General features: G+C 33.5%; 1 protein-coding gene across 3 annotated transcripts in view; it reads right to left on the bottom strand.

The window, feature by feature from the left end:
- LOC111050857 overlaps positions 1-22,364 on the bottom strand; it is a 201,553-nt gene that overhangs the window by 149,065 nt on the left and 30,124 nt on the right. For all 3 annotated transcript variants that reach the window (XR_005572881.1, XR_005572882.1, XM_039440722.1), the window contains 4 exons: positions 9,984-10,158; positions 8,153-8,354; positions 3,777-3,816; positions 1,264-1,449 (listed from right to left, as the gene is read on the bottom strand). The gene's annotated coding sequence lies outside the window, so the exon portion shown is untranslated. Of the gene's footprint in view, positions 1-1,263; positions 1,450-3,776; positions 3,817-8,152; positions 8,355-9,983; positions 10,159-22,364 lie in introns of those variants that run through there.

The following is a 22,364-nucleotide window of genomic DNA, read 5'->3' as shown; positions in this document are numbered from 1 at the left end:
ATTTTTTCAAATGGGAAGGTTGTCATATGATACATGATTCCGATATGGAATATGAAGAGAAATGAATGGCGAAAACCGCACATCGATATCAGCTCAAACCGTTTCAAAGTTATTCAGATTGAAAAATACCTATGAATCATACAAAAATGAAATAAATTGCAGATGTAATTCTAGCTGTTTACCCTGTTTTCAATATTTGCAGTAGCAGAAGTCTTCAGGGTGAATTACAGCATTTAATTTGGATCTTCGTATAAAAATAATTATGAAATGAATTAGTACATGAAAATCTGACAGATCAAACTTTTCTGTTCGAAGTGTTGAATATGTGAGTAGATGTTACTGTAGTTAGGTCCACGTTATAATGGCAGTGGAGAGAGATAGGAGAACAACGTTGCTGAACCTCTGTCTTGTCAATGCCTTCTATGGAGGGTAACTGATACCGGTTTATTGATGTAATATTAGATGTTCATTCTTGTTTAAAGAAATAAATTATATTTTACCAAACAAAAGATTATATTCTTTAATCATTTCATAATTAAGATGAAATATTTTGTTAATCAATTCACCAATTCTACATTGTTAAAAGACGATCTGGCAACAGAGCTAAGCTAGAAAGAGATAGCACTATCCGCTTTGTTGAATGATAGACAAGGATAGCAATACAATTGCTAATTGAACACTGCTATTATAACGTGGACCCCACTATATAAGTGTTACTAACAACGTTGCAGGATAGTTTTTCCAAAAATATAGAAATAGAATTGATTGACAATATAAAATATTGTAGATCTTTCAATTCCAGACTCTAACAGTATCTATTTGATTCAAAATTTGCTCGTTTGTCTGAGTATTGGAGAGCATAAATTGTATTTTGAAAAGTGAAAATGACATAACCAACATTTTGATTTGGACAGTATAGTATAAATTGGAAATGGGACAGTTTTGGGCATGAGCCTGTTGTGCCTTCCCTCATGTTAAGTATTTGTATAAACAATGTAAATAAATAACTAAATATTCAATATAGGAGAAAAAAATATAATCGATTGTTTCAAACACGAAAGAGCAGATAATTTTCCATCGGATTTATAGGCATACCAGTATGAGCTATCCTTTAAAGAAGGCAGTGGCAAGGTAGAGAATCAGCAACACTGTTCTCCCATCTTCCTCCACTACTTTTATAACATGGTTCTCACTATAGAAGCATTATTGTGATAAAGCTGAAGTATTCTAGGCATGTTTTGTATATGATAGAAATATACTCACTCGACATTAATAAGTCTAGACGATGGTTGAGGAGGAGTTGTTGGATCAAATCCAGAAGGATTCTCATTGATGCCTATCCTGAACGATTCCCCCTCCTCAGATATGGTCACATTTCCCTCTTCCTCACTCTTAAACAGATATCCAGCAATTGTTCTCTCCCTCCGGTTAAGATGTTTATCCTTCATACTGCAAAAAATAGAAATTAATTTGACCATACATCTATAAAGGATAATATTGAACTTGGAACAAATGTATTCAAATAATATTGTGGACTGACCAACCTCACCCTTCTTCTTCATCGTATTCTTCTTATTCTTCTCCTACCTCTCCTTCATCTTCAACTTCTTCATAATTTTATTCTTCTTCTTCTTCTTCTTCTTCTTCTTCTTCTTCTTCTTCTTCTTCTTCTTCTTCTTCTTCTTCTTCTTCTTCTTCATCTTATTCTTCTTCTTCTTCTTCTTCTTCATCTTCTTCTTCTTCTTCATCGTATTCTTCTTATTCTTCTCCCACCTCTCCTTCATCTTCAACTTCTTCATAATCTTCTTCTCCTTCTCCTTCTTCTTCTTCTTCTTCTTCTTCTTCTTCATGATCATCATCATCGTCTTCTTCTTCTCTTCTTCTTCTTTATAATGCCACGGTACGAACGGCGTCCAAACTTGGGTCGTAGAACTCAAAATGCTGTAAATTTGAAACATGCATGGGAATATCAGCAGCAAGGAGATATACCATTCAATTCCCATCGAGCTGCATTCAACTATATCTCGGCAATCGAGTACAGTTCACTGTAAATTGTTGCTATTGGCACAATGAACATTGTCTGTCAGTAATGTGGGGCATAAAAGTATAAAAATGAAGCATCCGGATTGTTTTGCGCCATTGTTTCAATTGACTCCACCACCAGAACCACTTCATTCATTGGTTTCCGGAAAAGGAGCAGGCTCTAAACATTTTTTTTGAGAAATATCCAGCTGTTGTATCAATTGCTTTCAAATGACATCATTTGGGCGACAAAAATTGTTCAGGATACATTTATGCCTACTTTCAAAATTCAGGGACAAATTTATCACCCAACTGGTTCCGTATTACGAATGACAGATAGTGACTTCAAATTTTTGAAAATTTATTCTATGGGCGATTCAGAAAAACAAGTCAATCAGCACAACACTCAACACTTCAGTAAAAAGGCCAATTGTTGATCAACTCCAAATATTTTTTAATCAACACAATGCATTGATTGCATCATTGAAGACTGCACTGGACCGTATGTCATCCGATTACCAAAAAATTGTCATCAGAGCTGATGAGACACTTGACGGACAACACCCAAGACGTTTCAACGTCCCTACAATTGACGAAGTGTGTGTGAGTGCTTCCATTCAAACCATTAAGGCTGTGCAAAGGCTAAAAATAAAATTTCTACTGGTAGTATTTTTCAAAGTTTTTCGATTTGTATACTATCAAGCTATCAGAATTGAAAAGTTCTTTCAGGAAAACATTTTTTTTCGACCATTAATTTTTGAGATATGGGCGTCTAAACTGATCGAAAAAAAAATGTTTTCCTGAAAAAACTTTCTAATTTTGATAGCTTGATAGTATACAAATCGAAAAATATCAACAGTAGAAAGTTAATTTTTAGCCTTTGCTCAGCCTTAAGCAAGAAGCACCTGGATGCAAAATGCCGCATCGCGCCTCCTCAGGTTTGCATCAAGCTAAAGTTTGGCTTGAGATGCATTGACTATTTGGCGGCACGAAGTTCGCCGGGCCAGCTAGTAGAATATATAAACGAATAAATGCTTAAACACGTACGGAATAAGATATTCACGAATGACGCATCATCACGTCTGAACTATTCAACTGATTGACATGAAATCTTGCAAATAGATTCTCAATTTACCGAGGATGGTTATAGGACTACTTCGAATTCTCCAAAATTTCCAAATTCTCTTATTCTGAATTCTTCAAGGTTACAGTAGGTCATGTTCCTAATTGGACCCTTGCGGAGCACGGGTTACCTGCTAGTAATTAAATAGATATAATTATATGATTGTAGTAGATACGGACTGTGCCTGTGCTTATGCACTGTTTCCCACTTCCTCCATTTTTACTCAATATTTTGTGAGTCTTTGCTTCCTTTTTCATAAGGTTTTTTTTGAAATTTGAAATTATCTTAATTCTTCTTCTTCTTAGGAAATACTAACAATACAGAATATACATATACAAAACTTGAAGAAGGTTCCTCACATGGGCGAAGGTTGTTTTATAATTTAGTTCTTATTCTTAAGCTACAATCATTTCTCCATTGAAATCATATATTATCTTTTCATTTCAAGCTCACAATCAGACATTTTGTCGAGTGATCTCCAAGTACTCATGTATGATTGATATTTTTTTCTTGTAAATACTATGTGATCATATGGAAGAATTTGTATAAAGAGCAAATAAATTTCAATTTGAGAGATTATATTGATTGTTTCATCAATAATTTTAATTATTGTATTTAAATGAATACTTACTTTGGAATAATGATTGAAGGCCTGTATAGTCTTCCAGTAGCTGAAAATGAGATTTCAGTCACAGGAAAATTATAATTTTTCATCAATATCATACTTCCCCAATTCATTCATAAATGTTACTATACTCATAATACATAATGACTATAAATAACAAGGCTACTTTTAATAAAAGGAATCAAATTTAAATAGTACCCTCATCAATAGTGAGTTCTAATGACAGTTAGGGCCGTTTGCATAGTAGCCTATAGATTGCTAAACTCGATTAAGTTAATCGAGTACGAGTTAATCTGAAAGTTTAAACTTGAATCGGTTTTCTCAGTGCATTTACTAATCCAGTTTGTTAAACTAGTTTAGCATTAAGTTGGTAATAAAATGACATTTTTTATAATATCGGGAAGGCTAATTTTTACAGCAAATTTGTTATTTGTTTACAAACCATCAATCAGTAAATTGAGGTTATGTAGCTACTATTTCCTTGTTCAAAATCAACAGAGCTGTAAGCTGTACGGTAATAAAAGTGAAAAGCGATCAAGAAATTCTTCAAAAAATGATGAAATGCTATATCAGGCTACTATTAGATACAAACTTATATTTAATAGGCACCAAAATATATATTTTAGAATGTTTTTAAAAAAGCGATTTTGTTACGCTCAAATCTACTACGGTCTTCCTCGTTTATTGAAAATCTCTCGAAAGCAAAATATCTCAGTTATGTGTTATTAAAAATATGTTTCCTTATCAAAGACCACTGTTAAAAATTGTCTTATTTCCTATCAAGTGGTTTATTTAATCAAATACCGGATTGGCAGTTGCTTTACTCAAGCAAAACCGTTAAGAAAATTCTCTATCATCCCAGAAACTCAAATCATTCGATTTTGCCCAAATTTTGTCAGTTTAAAATTTCTTCGCATTGAAACCAATTTAAATCAATCGCATTAAAAACTCCTATCAATTCCTCCATTATAATTATTTTTACATTCAAATAATTATTTACTATAACTTAAATGCATCGGTTCAGATGCTGCGGAGGCTCTTCTACATTCTCCATATAGATGTATATTTCTAGTTCTGAACACAGAATAACATTCAAATATTACACACAGTACCACGCTAATAAAGCTATATCACTCCCAACTCAGCCCTTTAAACGCCGTCGAGCTGACACTTTTATTTTATTTATTTATTGTTTTTTTTCTATCTTTAGTTTTAAAATGTACTATTAAAATAAACTCTCTTATTTTTCTTTCAAATTTATTTATTATTCATAGTTTGTAATTTATTTTATTATTGCTAGTGTTTGCCCTCTGTCTGATAATTTGTGACTCCTCCCTGCACACGGGCAAATCATCCAGGCAGGGAGAATTTATTCATGTAATTTATAACACTTTTATATTTTGTGAATATGTAATATTTTATGAATAGAACAATTTGAATTTGAATTTGAATTTGAAATATTATTATCTTCTACAGAAGCATTAAAACAACCGTCAAAAAATAATTTACTATCAGCTGTTTCCCCATCAAATCTTTACAGATGTCAAGTTAATCCAAATTATTTGGTTTAAACCTCCTGCTTTGGAGGTTTGAACTTTCCCAGAGTTTGAATAACTCAATACAGAGTTTAAACTGATACTGTGCAAACGGAATTTTAGTTTAAACCAAAAAAATCCAGATTTGGTTTAAGCTCTAGCTTAAACCTACAAACTCTGTGGAAACTGCCCTTATAGTATAAAGACAGTTTCACATTATAATGACAGTATTTGATTAATATTGATGTTGTCATCCGTGTCTATCATTTGACAAAGTAGAAAGCGCTATCCTTTTCTAGCTCCACAATTTTATCGGATCAGGTTTAACAATGTAGAAATATAATAGTTTGACAGAATATTCAATCTCAATTATGAAAATTCATTATTTTATCATTGAAAATTAATGTTGTCATGATGGATAAAATATAATTGATTATTTCAAACAAGAATGAACAGTTAATTTTACAACAGATATATCACTACAAGTCATCCTCTATTAACAGAGGGCAATGGCAAGGCAAAGAGTCGGCAATGCTGTTCTCCTATCTTTCTTCACTCACTTTATGCAATAAACTCCACCATAGTGCACAAGTTCATACTTATGCTAGTCAAGCTGCAATATGATAAATTATATTCGACTTCTTTCAACCTTCTAGCCGTGACCCTGGGTCCCAGGGACCCGGGCAATTTTTGTTTTAGTTATAATTCTGCTTCCGTTTGCTTTACAGTCTATCGTGACCCATGTAAATTCATGTCAGTAGACATTTAAGCTTGATATAGAGTGTTAGTGCTCTGTGACTTGTTGTTTTCGTGAAATGACGTTTCTGGGTCACAGGGACCCAAGGGTCACGAATAACGAAACTTTTTCCATTTTTTTCAAATACACATTTTTATGCAATAGTGATTGGATTCAAGCAGTCAATTTGTTTATTTTGAACAGAGACTTCGAAGAATGTACGAATTGACTTCTAGATCTCTATTTCAATGACATTAGTGATGCTAAAAATAAATTCATAGTTCAAGATAAGAATACTGACCCTGAGTGGGATGATAGTGAAGCCAATAAACTTTAGGTAATCCCAAGAATACTAGACCTCCCCTAAAAGTGAACTATATGAGACCTTATATATTTTTAATGTTTCATGTAGGTTTTAGGATTTATAATAGTATTAATCACTATAATTTCATAAGTTTTGCAAAGATTGTGCAACATGAAATTGAGGGTAGGGTAAAAACTACCCTAAGAGTGAACTAAGACCTTCCAATTCTTTTCCTATCTCTCTAGTAGGGTTGCATGTGAGATGCATCATAGTATTCATCACTATAATGTTTTGTTCTCTTTATATAAAACTAGCCGTTGGGCTCGCTTCGCTCGCCATATCCGTCAAGCCAGGACCCTCGACTAGTTCGTCCAAAAATGAGATCAGCAGGCTCACTTCGCTCGCCTGCATTTTTCATTTGAGCATTTTTATCATATGTTAGGACGATCCAGTCGGGGGTCCAGACTTAACGTCTTGCTGAACGGATATGGCGAGCGAAGCGAGCCTGACGGTTAGTAATATAATATTCCCAGGAATAGCTCTGATTGAAGTAGCAGTGCCCAATCAATTTTTCCGCGATAAATGCATTTCAATCTTCAACTTGGTGCCAACCTAACAAAGTCAACTCAACTTTAATGCCAACCTGACAAAATTATTAATTTAGTTACCTTTTAACAACTGTTTCGAAGAGGTACTCTCTCTAGATTATAGTTCTATATTAACATATGGTATGGACATTTTTCAATTATAATTAAGAGAATGAGAAGAATATACATGCTATAGACGAACATAAAACCCTTAAAAACCACCCTTAAAGTTGAAATATTGCCAAAACATTTCTTAGTGCGCCTCTAAAGGGCCAACTGAACATACCTACCAAATTTGAACGATTTTGGTCCGGTAGATTTTTAGTTCTGCGAGTGAGTGAGTGAGTTAGTCAGTCAGTGAGTGAGTGCCATTTCGATTTTATATAATAAATAGATAATAACCAAACGTTACTTTCCGCTACCCTAAAAATGCAAGGTTTCACAAATTTATTTTTATAATTATAATAGAGATCGATTTCTGCTTTACATAAGTGCTCAAAACGTTCATCAATAACCCTTGGACATATTAAAATCAGAGAAAAACATTATATTATCTTAAAATATATTTAAATATTCAATATGAAAGAAGTGGGTCCCTGGGACCCAGGGTCACGACTAACTTAAAAAAAAAATGGGGTCAATCCGAAATAATTATACTCTTTCTATGAACATTGTAATAGATTACTGTTATATTAATATGGTTGTGCATTGTTCATCCAGTCTATTTCTATTGAAACTTTTGAGAAATTTGGATTTGGTCTGATTTATAGTAAGGTCCACTTTATAATGACAAAGGATTGATTGATTGAGTACTTTATTTATGTAGATTACTACATATACTGGCTTATACACTTATATACAATAGCTTACAATACAGCAAAATCATACATGAATTTACGACTAAGAAAATAATTATTGAACTGTATATGATATGAAAAAGCAATTTGTAATATAATAACTATAGATAATAATTAAATTGTTATGCATCTACATAAATTGGCGAGCTTTGGACATATCAATGTCCATTCTTCGGAAAGAATATTAAAAATATCCTCCCCACTAACTCTCTACCAAAGGAGAGAGATAGGAGAACAACAAGGATAAGAATGATAAGGATAAAATCAAGGATCTGAATCACACCAATGTTGGTCGAATACTATTTTTTCTGGAAAAAGAGTTTCACTGTTGCAAGTTGAATGGATAATATTGAATGAACATACCATAGTCACATTTGAACTGAACAAGATCTTCTCCTTGCTCTGCCATACATTTGGTCTCGGTAACTTGGATACATTTTCGACCTCCACATTTTTCAATTGACACTGAAACCCCGCTGTGGTATTTTATCTCACGAATATTGTCCTCGATGCTGGACATTGAGTTCACAATTTTCACATAACGTTGCGATTCTTCAGTTCCATCCTGTAACGATAGATAGTGCGGATAAGTTTGATGAAATAGTTTTGAGAAGAAGCTGAGAGTTGAGTGAAATCGACAATATAAGAGCCTGCCAGTCACCACCACATGGTTCGGCTCCAATAAGGAGGAGGAGGAAGAAAGAAAGGAGAAGGAGGAGAAGGACGAAGAAAGAAAGAAGGAAGAGAAGAAGGAGAAGAAGAAGAAGAAGAAGAAGAAGAAGAAGAGAAGAAGAAGAAGAAGAAGAAGAAGAAGAAGAAGAAGAAGAAGAAGAAGAAGAAGGAGAAGAAGTTAAATACGGATTAATGGATTTCTCCAACACCATAGTACATAAAATTGTATTGACTTATTGACAAAGACTTATTGGTAGTGTTGTGGCTATTTATTTATTACTCATTTATCTCATTGACAATCACAAATCATAATTATAATATATGATATGATGTTGAATCTTTCATGAAATAAAAAAAACTGAATCAAGTTATTTATTCATAATCAGTATACATTGCAATATCGGGGACTGAGCTTCGCTCTGGAGTAAAAAAGCATAAAAAATTTATTACGAAAGAAGAAATTATAATAACATTCATACAGAAATGTTCTATCTAATCACAGTAAATTGAGATTGATTCCCAGAGGAATGCAAAAATTTCCCTCACAAAGGCCCAGTTGCACAAAAGCCGGTTAAATTTTAATCCTGATTAACTTCAGGTGAACCAAATCAGAGAAGTCCATTTCAAAAAGATGGATCCACTGGAATTAATCAGAATTGAGAATAACCCGGCTTTTTTGCAACCGACATAAGAACCTGATTGGATGATTAAAAAAGTTCAACAGCTCAGACATAATTTTGACACAGTCCCACACACATGAACTCGCTCACTCACTTCCATCACCAACAGATGACGAAATAATTATTATCAGCTGTTTTTCCAAGGATGAATAATAATTATCCTTTTAATGTCCTTCAGCGAGTTTTACCAGCAATGAGGCCTAGTGCAATCGAATCTCTATTATAAACCTACTATGTCCTGAATTTCGTGAGAATCGTTACATCCGTTTTCGAGATCCGGTGAAATACAAACATATAAACATATAAACAGAAGTTGCTCATTTAATATTATAGGATTAGAACACAAACAGTTCCTTGCCTACTCTGGCTATCAGAGACTAGTCTCTACCATTTAGATTTGAAAGCTAGATTTACTAGATTGCTACATCATCATAGGATAGAAACACCAATGTCAATCAAATACTGCTTCTATAATAAGAACGGACCTCACTATTGAAAGTTTTGATCCTAGTCACTCTGCATTCGCTAGAGGGTCATTTGCTACATTTAGAATTTATGAATTAAATTATTGATTATTATTTTGAAACATCAACTACATCACCAGATATACTGGATCAAGTTGAATCATAGCTATCTTCTATAGACGATAATTGAAATTCGGCAACACTGTTGTCCTATCATTCCCACTAACTATCATTTTCTCCGCCTAATCAAGAATTTTTTTCATTTCATTTCCCAACACTGTCCTACCTTTTACACTGTTCATGGAATCAGATGAATCTATCTTACTATATAGGCAAATAATTAAGGGCCAAAAATATAAGAAAGATTTTAACATTCACCTTTTTCACTTCACAATTGAAAGCCTGCACACCAAAATGGATGAAATAATCAGTTGCCGTCACTTCGTGGAGTTGCTCCCCCACAGGTACATTGAAATATACAGAATTTGAGCGCTTGAAAATTTTGGTCCCATATTTGTTGACATCATATTCCTCGCTATTCATTGGAGCACAACTGTAAAACAGCAATTAATATTAGTAGGTATTCAGATATACCTACACATTTAACCTTTAAAAGACACACTGGGGTCTAGAGGATCCATCGAAAAATTATTTCTCAATGAATATATCCATTAGGGAATTTTGACTCTCCTGTAAAGTAGAGTCATTTCCAACTCATTTCCAACAGTTGACAATCGCCCTTCGATATATTGCGTGTTTTTGTGCGTTTGGGGTCTACCTGACCCCAGTGTGTCTTTTGAAGTTGAGTTTTTGTGCATGCCGTGTTGAAGTAATCTGCTTGTATTGTAATCTGCTTTGATTTCTCCAAAATGAGTCTCGCAGATGACAATATTTTGCGACTTTTAAATTAAGAAAGTGATAGTGATGATATTTTTGATGGTGTGTAGTTGCTACACAGTTGATTTTCATAAAATGAGAACACAAAAAAACATCATTTTCAAAGTTTCATGTAAGGTAGGATTTGAATTATTTTTTCAAGACATTATAGTATATTAGTAGTATATATATTGTAGTATTGATAACCATCAAAATTCTGGGAATGTGTGTAATAAGAGAAAAATTGAGCAAAATTTTCAAATCCGTGTTTTTTCATACTTATTTGTTACCATTTTCATGATATTCAATTTTATCTCAGTGAATAAAGATATAATTATTTCAATCAATTTAAATCATAAAGTATTCAGAATAGACTAAAGAAAGTAGTCATACAACAAAAAGGTGAAAAAAAATAAGTTTAAATATTTATTTTCAAATTCTGAAAATGGGGCAGTCCATCAGACCCCAGAGTGTCTGTTGTGTTACAATTTTTCAAGTGTGTCTGTTGAAGGTTAATAATAATAATCAATCATTTTATTCAATTTAACACTAGATACACAAGAGAAATCAAAATACCAAACAACACAATCAAAATACAAATTTCTAATAAAAATACAAAAACAGGCTTCACGGTGAAGTGTGCTTAAAAAAAGGGAAGCAGGGAAATACCTAGTCGCATATGGTTTCCCTTCTAATTGACTGAGCGAAGTTAGGTATTTGATTCAAGTCGCGGTTTGGCATTTCTCTTTATGTTAATATTGTGACATTTTTAACAGGGTTGGTTCGAGATCTATTTGAGTGAAACTACAAATGAGAATTATACTGAATAATTTTATTTTTATTATAATTATTTTTAATAATTTAATTATTTATTGGAATAATTCAAATGTAATACTCTTTGGCACAGACTAAACGAATATTCACAGACACATAGAAAACAATAATTGCTTGATCATAAGACTCACTACGATATTAAAATTACTACAGTACAATCAAAAGTCCATCAATTCACACTGAACATAAACTAACACTCTAGCAGAACAACTTAATGGTTTCTTCAACTCTCAAGAGATTAACTAACACTGACAGATTAACCTTCCGGCAGTCGCGCTTTTGTAAAAATCTGGTGTGGCGCACTCACACAACTTTCCTTGCCGTTATGGAAATTGATCACCTGACGCTAGTGTTCGCGCGCATCTCAAGTCTATTTATAAACAAAGATCTGAGCCAGCTGGTGACAGGACAATAACGCTGGAGACATACGAGGGCTGCTATCTCTTCATAGTGAATCTTTCTATATATATATATATATATATATATATATAATATATATATATATATATATAATATATATATATATTGTCACGTGGTATTTTAGCACCACAAAATATTTTTGAAATGAACTATTGAACTTTAATAGAGTTATAAAATGGAAAAGAAAGATAACCTAGTCAAAGAACCACTCAAGTGAAATCGAATGTTGTTAGTGATAAAAGAGTAATCGTATTATCTAAAATGATAAGGAAGAACATGCATAACTGTGATTCAACAACTAATGAGAATCCATTGGCAGAATTAAAAATTATAAAGCGGCTTATTTATTATTGGCAGATTATAAAAAATAAAAGTTGGCATGTACATTGAGGTTGGAATTGTTTATTTACACTTTTAAATGAATCAATCGATCTAGAATAAATCGATAGTTATTTGAATCAATACCTAGCGAATCAGCTGATTGTTCGATCAACCAGTATAGGTTGAATTATAAAGTTTACTCACAAAAGATGTATTATATATATTAAGGAAGGTTTATGTATAGAAATACGGACAATTATTATTGCTGTATAAATATTTATTTCAATCTAAAAAGCACGAAAATCAAGAGTATACAAAACTCATATAAAAAACTAAATGTATATTACATGTTAACATCGTATATCGCGATTTATTTATCAAAATAGTTTAAGACAATCACTCCATATATTTATATAAAAACTTTTATTTATTTTTTTTCTATTATAAAGTTGAAGAAGCCCTGATCCTGAAGCAACCAATTACATTGAGTTTGCTAAATTAAAAGCCAATCAGAAAGAAGCTTACAAATCGTTCAAGGAAGAGATAGAATTTTTCTGAAAACCACCTTCTTCTGGCTTGTGATCTCGTTCTGAAAGGATGCACATGGAGTTTAGGGTTCTTTCTTCCTTTAAATTTTTAAATTATCAAGCCTATCCCTCTTTCAAATGTGAAATATTTGTAATTAATGTTTAATTATCTGTGAACTCAGTGTTGTTGAAGAGTTCTTAATTGTAACCAATTCCCATAAATATATCTTTAATTCGGAAAGAAATCTATAAGAAACCTGGACCACGGGCGAGCCCAGCAGAGACGAAAGGGACCTGCATAATTAATTATTGGAAATAATTAATTCATTCTACGAGACCGTCAAGAACATCATTAATGTGAGTGGTAGATCAAACGAGCTCGTTATAAGGCCTTTCTGTTCATAGTTGGGGGAATTAATCAAAGCGCAATATATATAAATTAACTTAAGACAAGGAAATTTAGCAACGTGTTAAGTGCTATCATAATATAGTTTATAAGGACATTTTATGAATTTATATGATATATGTAGGAAGCTTACTTCCATGCACGGCACGAACTCATTAAAAACCCTGAGATTTTATTTTTTAAATATCAATTTTATTAATTATTATTTGCTAATTGATCAAAGTATGTCATATCAAATCTATAGACCGAACAGGTTTTAAATTGTAGAATTCTGAATTGACTGGAAGTCCAAGCATCAGTATTAAGTATAATATATTTATAAATTTTAAAGCTCACAATTGTGAATGCTAGTTAACCTTGTGATAATTATTCAGATTTTAGAAAAGAATTTATTTAAGGTAAATTATAGATATAAGAAAATTCTATATATATTGTTTTATGGGAATATATTTTGTGTTTTATGTCAGCATACAAAAATCATAGAAGTTTATTTTATTCTAACTCATCTCGTGATATACAGTTTGAGCTGTCTTGGTACCAAGAAAAAATATTCAGCAGCATATAAAATTAGGGAATCAATTAATATTGATCTTGTTAAGAGCATTCAGTACTTATCATCCTTTGATGATAGTCACATTAGTCTGCCAGAAAAAATATATTGATAATTATATTAATATAAGGTTCCAGTTATATCATATAAGGATCCAGAGAGCTTCAAGAACTGGCATTGTAAGTTCTAAGGAATTTCAGAAGGATAAATTGGTGAATACCTGTATTCATGACAAGCGTTTTGAGGATCAACTAGAAAAAAACATAGTTGGTCTTTATTATTCTCTATTGTGTACATGGTTACTGATAATCAGTCATCAACTGTCTTTTTGATTTCCTTATTGGTATTCTTCAAGAACTTCACAGAGGCAGCAGTAAGAATTATTAATCACCAGTCATTGAACCCTGTGGTGATTAATTATATTTGGAAAATTCATGTATCTACCACTGAGCTAAAGCTGCGGTTTGAACCCAGCAATTTTGCGAGCCGGACGGCCTTAACTATTTGTGAATTTATTCGCAAATTAGGGACTTTAGCAACTGCTCTTATAAATATCAAGAACATCGCATCCTCTATAAAGGATTTGCAATTTACCACTTCACAATATATATATAAAGCGAAATGGCACTCACTCACTGACTGACTCACTCACTCGGAGAACTAAAAATCTACCGGACCAAAAACGTTCAAATTTGGTAGGTATGTTCAGTTGGTCCTTTGGAGGCGCACTAAGAAATCTTTTGGCAATATTTCAACTGTAAGGGTGGTTTTTAAGGGTTTAAAGTTCGTCTTTAGCATGTATATTCTTCTTATTCTCTCAATTATAATTGAAAAATGTCCATACCATATGTTAATATAGAACTATTATCAAGAGAGAGTACCTCTTCGAAACAGTTGTTCTGGTAACAAAATTAATAATTTTGTCAGGTCGGCATTAAGTTGAGTTGACTTTGTTAGGTTGACACCAAGTTGAAGATTGAAATGCATTTATCGCGGAAAGATTAATTGGGCACTGCTACTTCAATCAGAGCTATCCCTGGGAATATTATATTACTAGCCGTCCGGCTCGCTTTGCTCGCCATATCCGTTTAGCCAGACGTTTCGTCTGGATCCCCGACTGGATCGTTCTAACATATATGATAAAAATGCTCAAATGAAAAATGCAGGCGAGCGAAGCGAGCCTGCTGCTCCTATCTTTGGACGATCCAGTCGGGGGTCCAGACGAATATGGCTAGACGGATATGGCGAGCGAAGCGAGCCTGACGGCTAGTCATTCAATATAATCAACAGTTGCCAACAGTTCTGTTTGCAATTGAATAATCAATCACATTTTCTCGAATTTCGAGCTTATTTTAAATTTTAGGTGAAAATGTTACTGGACATGAATTGCAGAGATTTTCATGCTCAATCTTTTCCACTCGAAATTTTTTGTTTATATTGTATCTGAAGCCTGATAATTAGTAATCTAAAATCAAACTTTGCAAAGATGGGGCGGAGCTCCTGAAATTTTTACATATATGGCATTTGATAGAGCTTATCAATGACTATTTTAGGTATAAATTTAATCGAAATCATTGGTGCCGTTTTTGAGAAAATCGCGAAAAACCCTGTTTTTGACAACATTTTCTCCATTTTAGCCGTCATCCTGAATTGCATTTGATCGAGATTGTTCGTGTCGGATCCTTATATTGTAAGGACCTTAAGTTCCAAATTTCAAGTCATTCCGTTATTTGAGAGATGAGATATCGTGTACACAGACGCACATACACTCACACACACCCACACACATACAGACCAATACCTAAAAACCACTTTGTTGGACTCAGGGGACCTTGAAACGTATAGAAATTTAGAAATTTGGGTACCTTAATTTTTTTCGGAAAGCAATACTTTCCTTACCTATGGTAATAGGGCAAGGAAATACTTTCCTTACCTATGGTAATAGGGCAAGGAAAGTAAGAAGTACAACAGTGTCAGTTTTTTTGCTGCACAAAACTATTGGATGGGGTGATGTCAGTGAATAAGTCACCTATGCATTCCAAAACTTTCTCCCCATCACTCCACTGAGTTGCAGTATCAACCGAGCAATGGTTCAGTCTTTAGGTGCCATTTTGTCGTGACAGTGCATAGAATAGAGGAAGACTGTAAACGAACCAATAACACAGAATTGATGTCTTTGCTTGGTGTACCTTATTGGGCTATGAAATGGTGATCATCCAAATGTTCATAGGCGTAGAATAATCCAAGAAGATGTAAAGTAATTATACAATTAATTGATATGTTTTGACAGCAAAAGGAGTACATCACACTTGGGAAATTGGATGTTGTAAAAAGTACAACACGTAAAAAGTACAATACGAATAGGGCGCGACAACCGAAAGGTTAAAACTGAACACAGAGTCCACTCTGTCAAAAACACTACACTTTTACCGTCCATTCACACATCGCTTGTCTCCATTCACCATAAACTCAATACTGACTCGCATGTCCAAGTTGTCCCTCTTCAATACTGGCTGCGAACTTTCTAGACTATTCCAGAGACGGTCCCTGTTTACCACCTGTCAATCAAGCTCCAAAGGATGTGCTCAAATATTCCAGGAGTCTCAAACCTTCTAATGGTGAATAAGTGGGAGTGAGATGGAGTGAGAGGAACAGAGTGAGGGGGTGGCTGGCCGCATTCAGCTGGTGACAATGTGACTCTCGAACTTTTGCCCATTCCTCCTACCCTGCTCATTCTAGTCCCTAGGCCTCTTTGTCACAATATTTTTTTATGTTTTTAAGTTTTTATTCTCCACATTTACGGCGAAAATCAGTGATAGATTTTCATGAAATTTGAAAGGTATGTTCCTATTCGAATTTCACGTTTTTGGAAATTTTGTATTTCAAGGATAATATATAAGGAAAAGGAGCCTCCTCCAAACGCCAATATGAGTGAAAAGCAGACCAAAGTAGAACTCCAACCACCCGAACTCCGACTATCTGAATCGCCAATTATCCAAATCACTTTCAGAAAAAAATTGTCCAAAAAAAGTCTATAACAGTCCTAAAAAAGATTTTTATTTCTAAACTTGTACATAAGTACATTTGATTTATATTTAAAACATGTGAAATATCATGTTCCTCTCATTAAATTCAATAGAAAAATTAGTGCAATATCAGAACGCAGCTTTTTTTCTCTCCAATGGCAATTGAATGAATGAATGAATGAATGAATTTTATTTGCCAAATATCAACCAACCATCTTTATTTTTAATACATTTAAGACTAGACTGTTATTAACGTTCTGGTAACTAATGTATCGAAATCATATGATAATAAATATCATCTGTAACATCTCCCTCTTTGAGACTTTATATTATCCTATATTCCCCTTTTTATTTTTCGTATATGAATTGTGTTTCTTCGCTGAACACCGCCATTATTGTTTCTAACCAGGAATGAACGTGGTTGTGGTAATTTCTCAATTATTCTTCCCTTTTCCCATTCTTTGTTATGAATATTCTGCATGTATATCTGCTCTCCAACTACAAAATCTTCGGTGTTTTTAGATACATTACGATCATAGTAAAGTTTTTGAATTGATTGATTCTTTGCCATCTTGTCGATAATCTCATTAGGTATAATTTTTGGATTCAATGCGTAATGTGGTATAGGGAATCTTAGTTCTTATATGTCTGCTATTAAGAAGCTGTGAAGGTGTATATCCCAATCCAGCTACGGGAGCATTACGATGATTTAGTAAATATAATTCCAAATCTTGCTTGTTTGCAGCTGCCTTTTTAAACATAGTTTTGAATATTCCAACTGCCTTTTCTGCTAATCAATTTGATTTTGGATGGTATGGACTTGATGTGGTAATTTTGAATCCCCAATTCTCTGCAAATTGATGCATTTCTCTGCTATTAAATGGCATGTTATCTGCTATTAGTGTTTGAGGTATTCCAAATCTGCTGAATGTTTCCTTAAATTTTTTAATTACGGTAAAGCTGCTTTTACTATTGATTGGGTATGCTTCAATCCATCTCGAATAATAATCAATTACAATTAAGTAGTTCAATCTATCGACTTCTGCAATGTCCGCTGCAATTTTACAAAACGGTTTATCTGGAATGTCGTGATTGATCAGTGGGTCTTTAGTTTTTGATTTTTTAAACCTTCGACAAATGTTAAATGATAATATCAAATTGCGAATATCTGAATATATACCTGGCCAATAGTAGAACTGATCAACAAGAGAATTAATCTTCGAACTGCCAAGGTGAGTTTCATGTAAGCGACTCATTATAAATTCCGGAGTTTTAGAGGTACAATTAACCTTGTTCCAAAATACAATAAACCATTACTCAGTTGCAAGTCATTTCTTATTCTGTAAAAGTGTTTAACATCACCAGTTATCGCGTTCATGTCAGGCCATCCTTCATGCAGATATGATACAATGTCTCTTAGATTTTCATCTTCTTTGGTTTTTTCTACAAATTCTTTTAGCTTAGGTTCACTTATTTTCACGTCTGTAGATCCCAGCGTGTGAATAAAGTCTTTCATTGATTGGTCCTCTTTGGTCGTAGTTTTGATCCCTGTACGGGACAAATATAATCTGCAATGAACATATATTTTCCGGGTAAATATTTCACTTCCAAAGTATAATTAATAAACTTCAGTTTGAGCCTTTTTAGTCGGTTGTTCAAAATTCTATCCATTGGCTTGGACATTACTGACACCAAAGGTAGGTGATCAGTAAAAATAGTGACAGAGTCATGGCCATAGACGTAGTTGTGTAGTTTGTTTATGGCAAAGCAAATGGCTAGCATTTCTTTTTCCACTTGAGCATAGGATTCTTCAGTTGTTGTCATTGATCTTGATCCAAAGTACAATGGTTTTCCTTCTTGAAGCATACAAAAGCCAAGTGATTCCTTCGATGCATCACATTGTATTTCAATTGGGCTCTTTGGGTCGAATGCTCTTAATACTTGAGGACTGCATATAGCCTGTTTTAATCTCTGGAAAGCTTGACTGTGAGTTTCGTTCCATTCCCATAAAGTATCTTTCCTCAGAAGTTTTCTCATGGATGATATTAACTCTGACATATTTGGGATGAAATGTCTTAAGTAGTTTACCATTCCCAACATGCATTGTAGATCTTTTCTATTCTTTGGATTTTCAAATTTCTGTATTATTTCAATCTTCTCGGGGTCGGGTAGCATGCCTTTTTCGCAAAATATTACACCTACATATTTTATTTGAGGCACACAATACTGAAATTTTTTGAAGTTGAATTTTACATTAAATTTCTTTGCTCTTTCTAAAACTTTAGTCAGTATCATATCATTTTCTTCTTTTGAATTACTAGCAATGCAAAGGTCATCAAAGTAAAATGAGATGCCTTCAATATCTCCAAAGTATTTGTGCACTAACCTCTGAAACAGTTCAGGCAAGCACGACAAACCAAATGGTGCTCGTAAAAATCTGTATGTTCCAAATCCTGTGCTAAATGAACACAGCTTACTGGACTCCTCATCAAGTGCAATATGATAGAATGCATCTTTAATATCTAATACAGTAAACACCTTCTTGTGTGACAATTTTGGTGCTAGTTCTTCCACTGTTGGAATGAGATAACGTTCCCTGATTATATATTTATTAAGTTCAACTGGGTCAATACAAATTCTCAGTGATCCATCCGGCTTTTCAACAACTACAACGTTATTTATCCAGTCAACAGGCTCCTCAACTGGGGTTATAATACCTTTTGACTTCAGTGATTCCAAAGTTTCTCGAAATTTCTCTTTAATTTTGAGTGGGATACGCCGAGCAGGACTCATTGTTGAGGATGCATTTTTTTCAATTTAATCTTGCAAATATCAGGAAAACGCCCAAGGCCGTCGAAGACATGTTTGTTTTTTATATAGATAGCCTGTTTTTCCTTATCCACTTTATAATTTGTATCATTTTTTTCATCTATAGAGTCAACTCTTTCAATCAAGTTGAGATCAATACATGATTCTAGGCCTAGGATTGGAACAGCTGAAGGACACTTTACAATTATAAAAAAAAATTGTCCAAAAAAGTCTATAAAAGTCCTAAAAAAGATTTTTATTTCTAAACTTGTACATAAGTACATTTAATTTATATATAAAACATGTGAAATATCATGTTCCTCTCATTAACTTCAATAGAAAATTAGTGCAATATCAGAACGCAGCTTTTTTTCTCTCCAATGGCAATTGAATGAATGAATGAATGAATGAATTTTATTTGCCAAAAACAAAATACAAAAAAGCTTTACAAAAAATAAATATAAGTATATGCTACTGCACTTAAACCAAGATACATACATTTATTTAATTAGATATAATAACGAAATGATATCCTTTACATTACAAACAATAGTTTTAAAATGAAGATTCAATTTATGATCACATGCATAAGTACAGTAGGTGAGGCAAAAACACCGGCAAAAGGAAGATTCCTTGTGCGCCAGTGTGAGTCGTAAATCAGCTTAATCAGGGATGTAATATATAAACTTGAATCTAGCGTATGAAGTGTTCGAAAATATAATTTATAATATGAAGTTGATTAAAAGAAAACTCTGAATATCCGAATATTTGATTATCAGAATGGGTCCCGGTCCCCATTAATTCGGATAATTGGAGTTCTACTGCATAGGATAAATAGGATTATCCTCACAAATCAGCTGTCGAGTGGATTATAAATTGCATACAATGACACATGCAATTCAATATTTCGATGTAACTCAGTGAAAAAACAGTTGTTGTGTGGACTATCAATTGCATGCAATTGATAACTTGGAGTAACATCGTATTTTCTCACGACTTTTCTCTGCTTCCAATTCGGTAAGCTTTTGATGATAGTAGCATAGCTGTTTGCATCAAACTATAAGCAATGTTGACTGTAAGCAACAACCTAAACAGCCATTAGTCGTTCATACACTGATATCTCCCCAACAGGACAGGACAGGACGAAATTTACTCTGATGGACAGTATAAGAAGAGACTGTGGTTTATAACTGCACGAGGCCTCCTGTTCACAGAACTAGTATAGCTATAGACTGATAGAGGGTATAAAAGTAAGGAATGAAGGGTGGAGAGGAGTGAGAAAAGGAAGAATGGAAGAAAAATATCGGAGAAAAGAGAGAAAAAAATATGAGCAAAGTCTTCACTTCTAACAAATATACCTGAAGAAATATCATTGCAGTCAGTATAGTTTGAGCAGTAATCTTCAAATTAGTTTCATCAGATATAAACAAACTCTACACAGAATGTATCTTGAATAGACCGACAAACCCAGTGAGTAGTTTCCTTACAACGAAGTTAAGAATAAATTCAGTGAACATGTGTGTCCTCTGTCAGGTTGCCCTCTAACGACAGGACAAGTAGTGTGTACTGTACACACATGCTCATCATGCATGTTGTGTCATCAGCGAGAGGCTTCGAACAAAAAACAGCTGTTTGACAGCAGCTTATAAAATAAAACAAAAAAAACAATAATAATAAATAAGCCACGGGAAAATTACAAATTATAAAAATACAAGAAGGCTGCTCAAATAGAGCAGTGAAGAAAAACAAACAACAAAAATCGTAGGTACAAAAACATGAACTCAAGAAATTGGGCATGTTCAACACACTGGTAAGATGATATTAGTGGAAGATTTAGAAAACTGCTCATTTCAGTTTGAATTTTGAATTTCATAGTGACAGCCTTTGAGGATACTTGAATGCTGATTCTCAATGTAGAATTAACTGAGAAATAAAATAAAATCAATGAGTAGTATGCAACTTCGATGATTGTTGTGTACCTTCTAGTAATGACCCTATTTTTTTCTGGCGTTAGTCGTGACCCTGGGTCCCAGGGACCCACTTTTTCAAGATATAATGTTATTCTATGATTCTAATATGTCCAAGGGTTACTGATGAACGCATTGAGCAGTTAGGTAAAACAGAAATCGATCTTTATTATGATTATAAAAATTAATTCGTGAAATCTTGCATTTTTAGGGTAGTGAAAAGTAACGTTTGGTTATTATTTTATATAAAGTGATCAAAAAATTATAGTGATGAATACTATGATGGATCTAATATGCAACACTACTAGAAAAATAGGAAAAAAATTGGAAGGTCATAGTTCGCTCTTAGGGTAGTTTTTACCCTACCCTCAATTTCATGTTGCACAATCGTTGCAAGACTTATGAAAATTATAGTGATGAATACTGTTATAAATCCTAAAACCCACATGAAACACTACTAGAAATATTGAAAATATATAAGGTCTCATAAAGTTCACTTTTAGAGGAGGTTAAGTATTCCTGGGATCACCTGAAGTTCCTTGGTTTCACTATCATCCCACTCAGGGTCAGTATTCTTATCTTGAACTATGGATTTATTTTAGCCTCACTAATGTCATTGAAATAGAGATCTAGAAGTCTATTTGTACATTCTTCGAAGTCTCTGTTCAAAATAAACATATTGACTGCTTTAATCCAATCACTATTGCATAAAAATGTGCATTTGAGAAGAACGAAAAAGTAACGTTAGTCGTGACCCTTAGGTCCCTGGGACCCAGAAACGTCATTTCACGAAAACAACAAGTCACAGAGCACTAACACTCTACATCAAGTTTAAGTGTCTACTGACATGAATTTACATGGGTCACAATAGACAGTAAAGCAAACGGAAGCAAAATTATAACTAAAACCAAAATTTCCCGGGTTCCTGGGACCCAGGGTCACGACTAGAAGGTTAAGAAGGGGAATAATAATTAATTACCGGTATGCCAAGTAAACGTAATTTTTCAATTCGAAAGAAATATGA

The sequence above is a fragment of the Nilaparvata lugens genome, chromosome 14, assembly GCF_014356525.2.
Source record: "Nilaparvata lugens isolate BPH chromosome 14, ASM1435652v1, whole genome shotgun sequence".
Taxonomy (NCBI): Eukaryota; Metazoa; Arthropoda; class Insecta; order Hemiptera; family Delphacidae; genus Nilaparvata; species Nilaparvata lugens.
The sequence above is the reverse complement of the archived record's forward strand: the minus strand, read 5'-3'. Positions and strand labels throughout refer to the sequence as shown.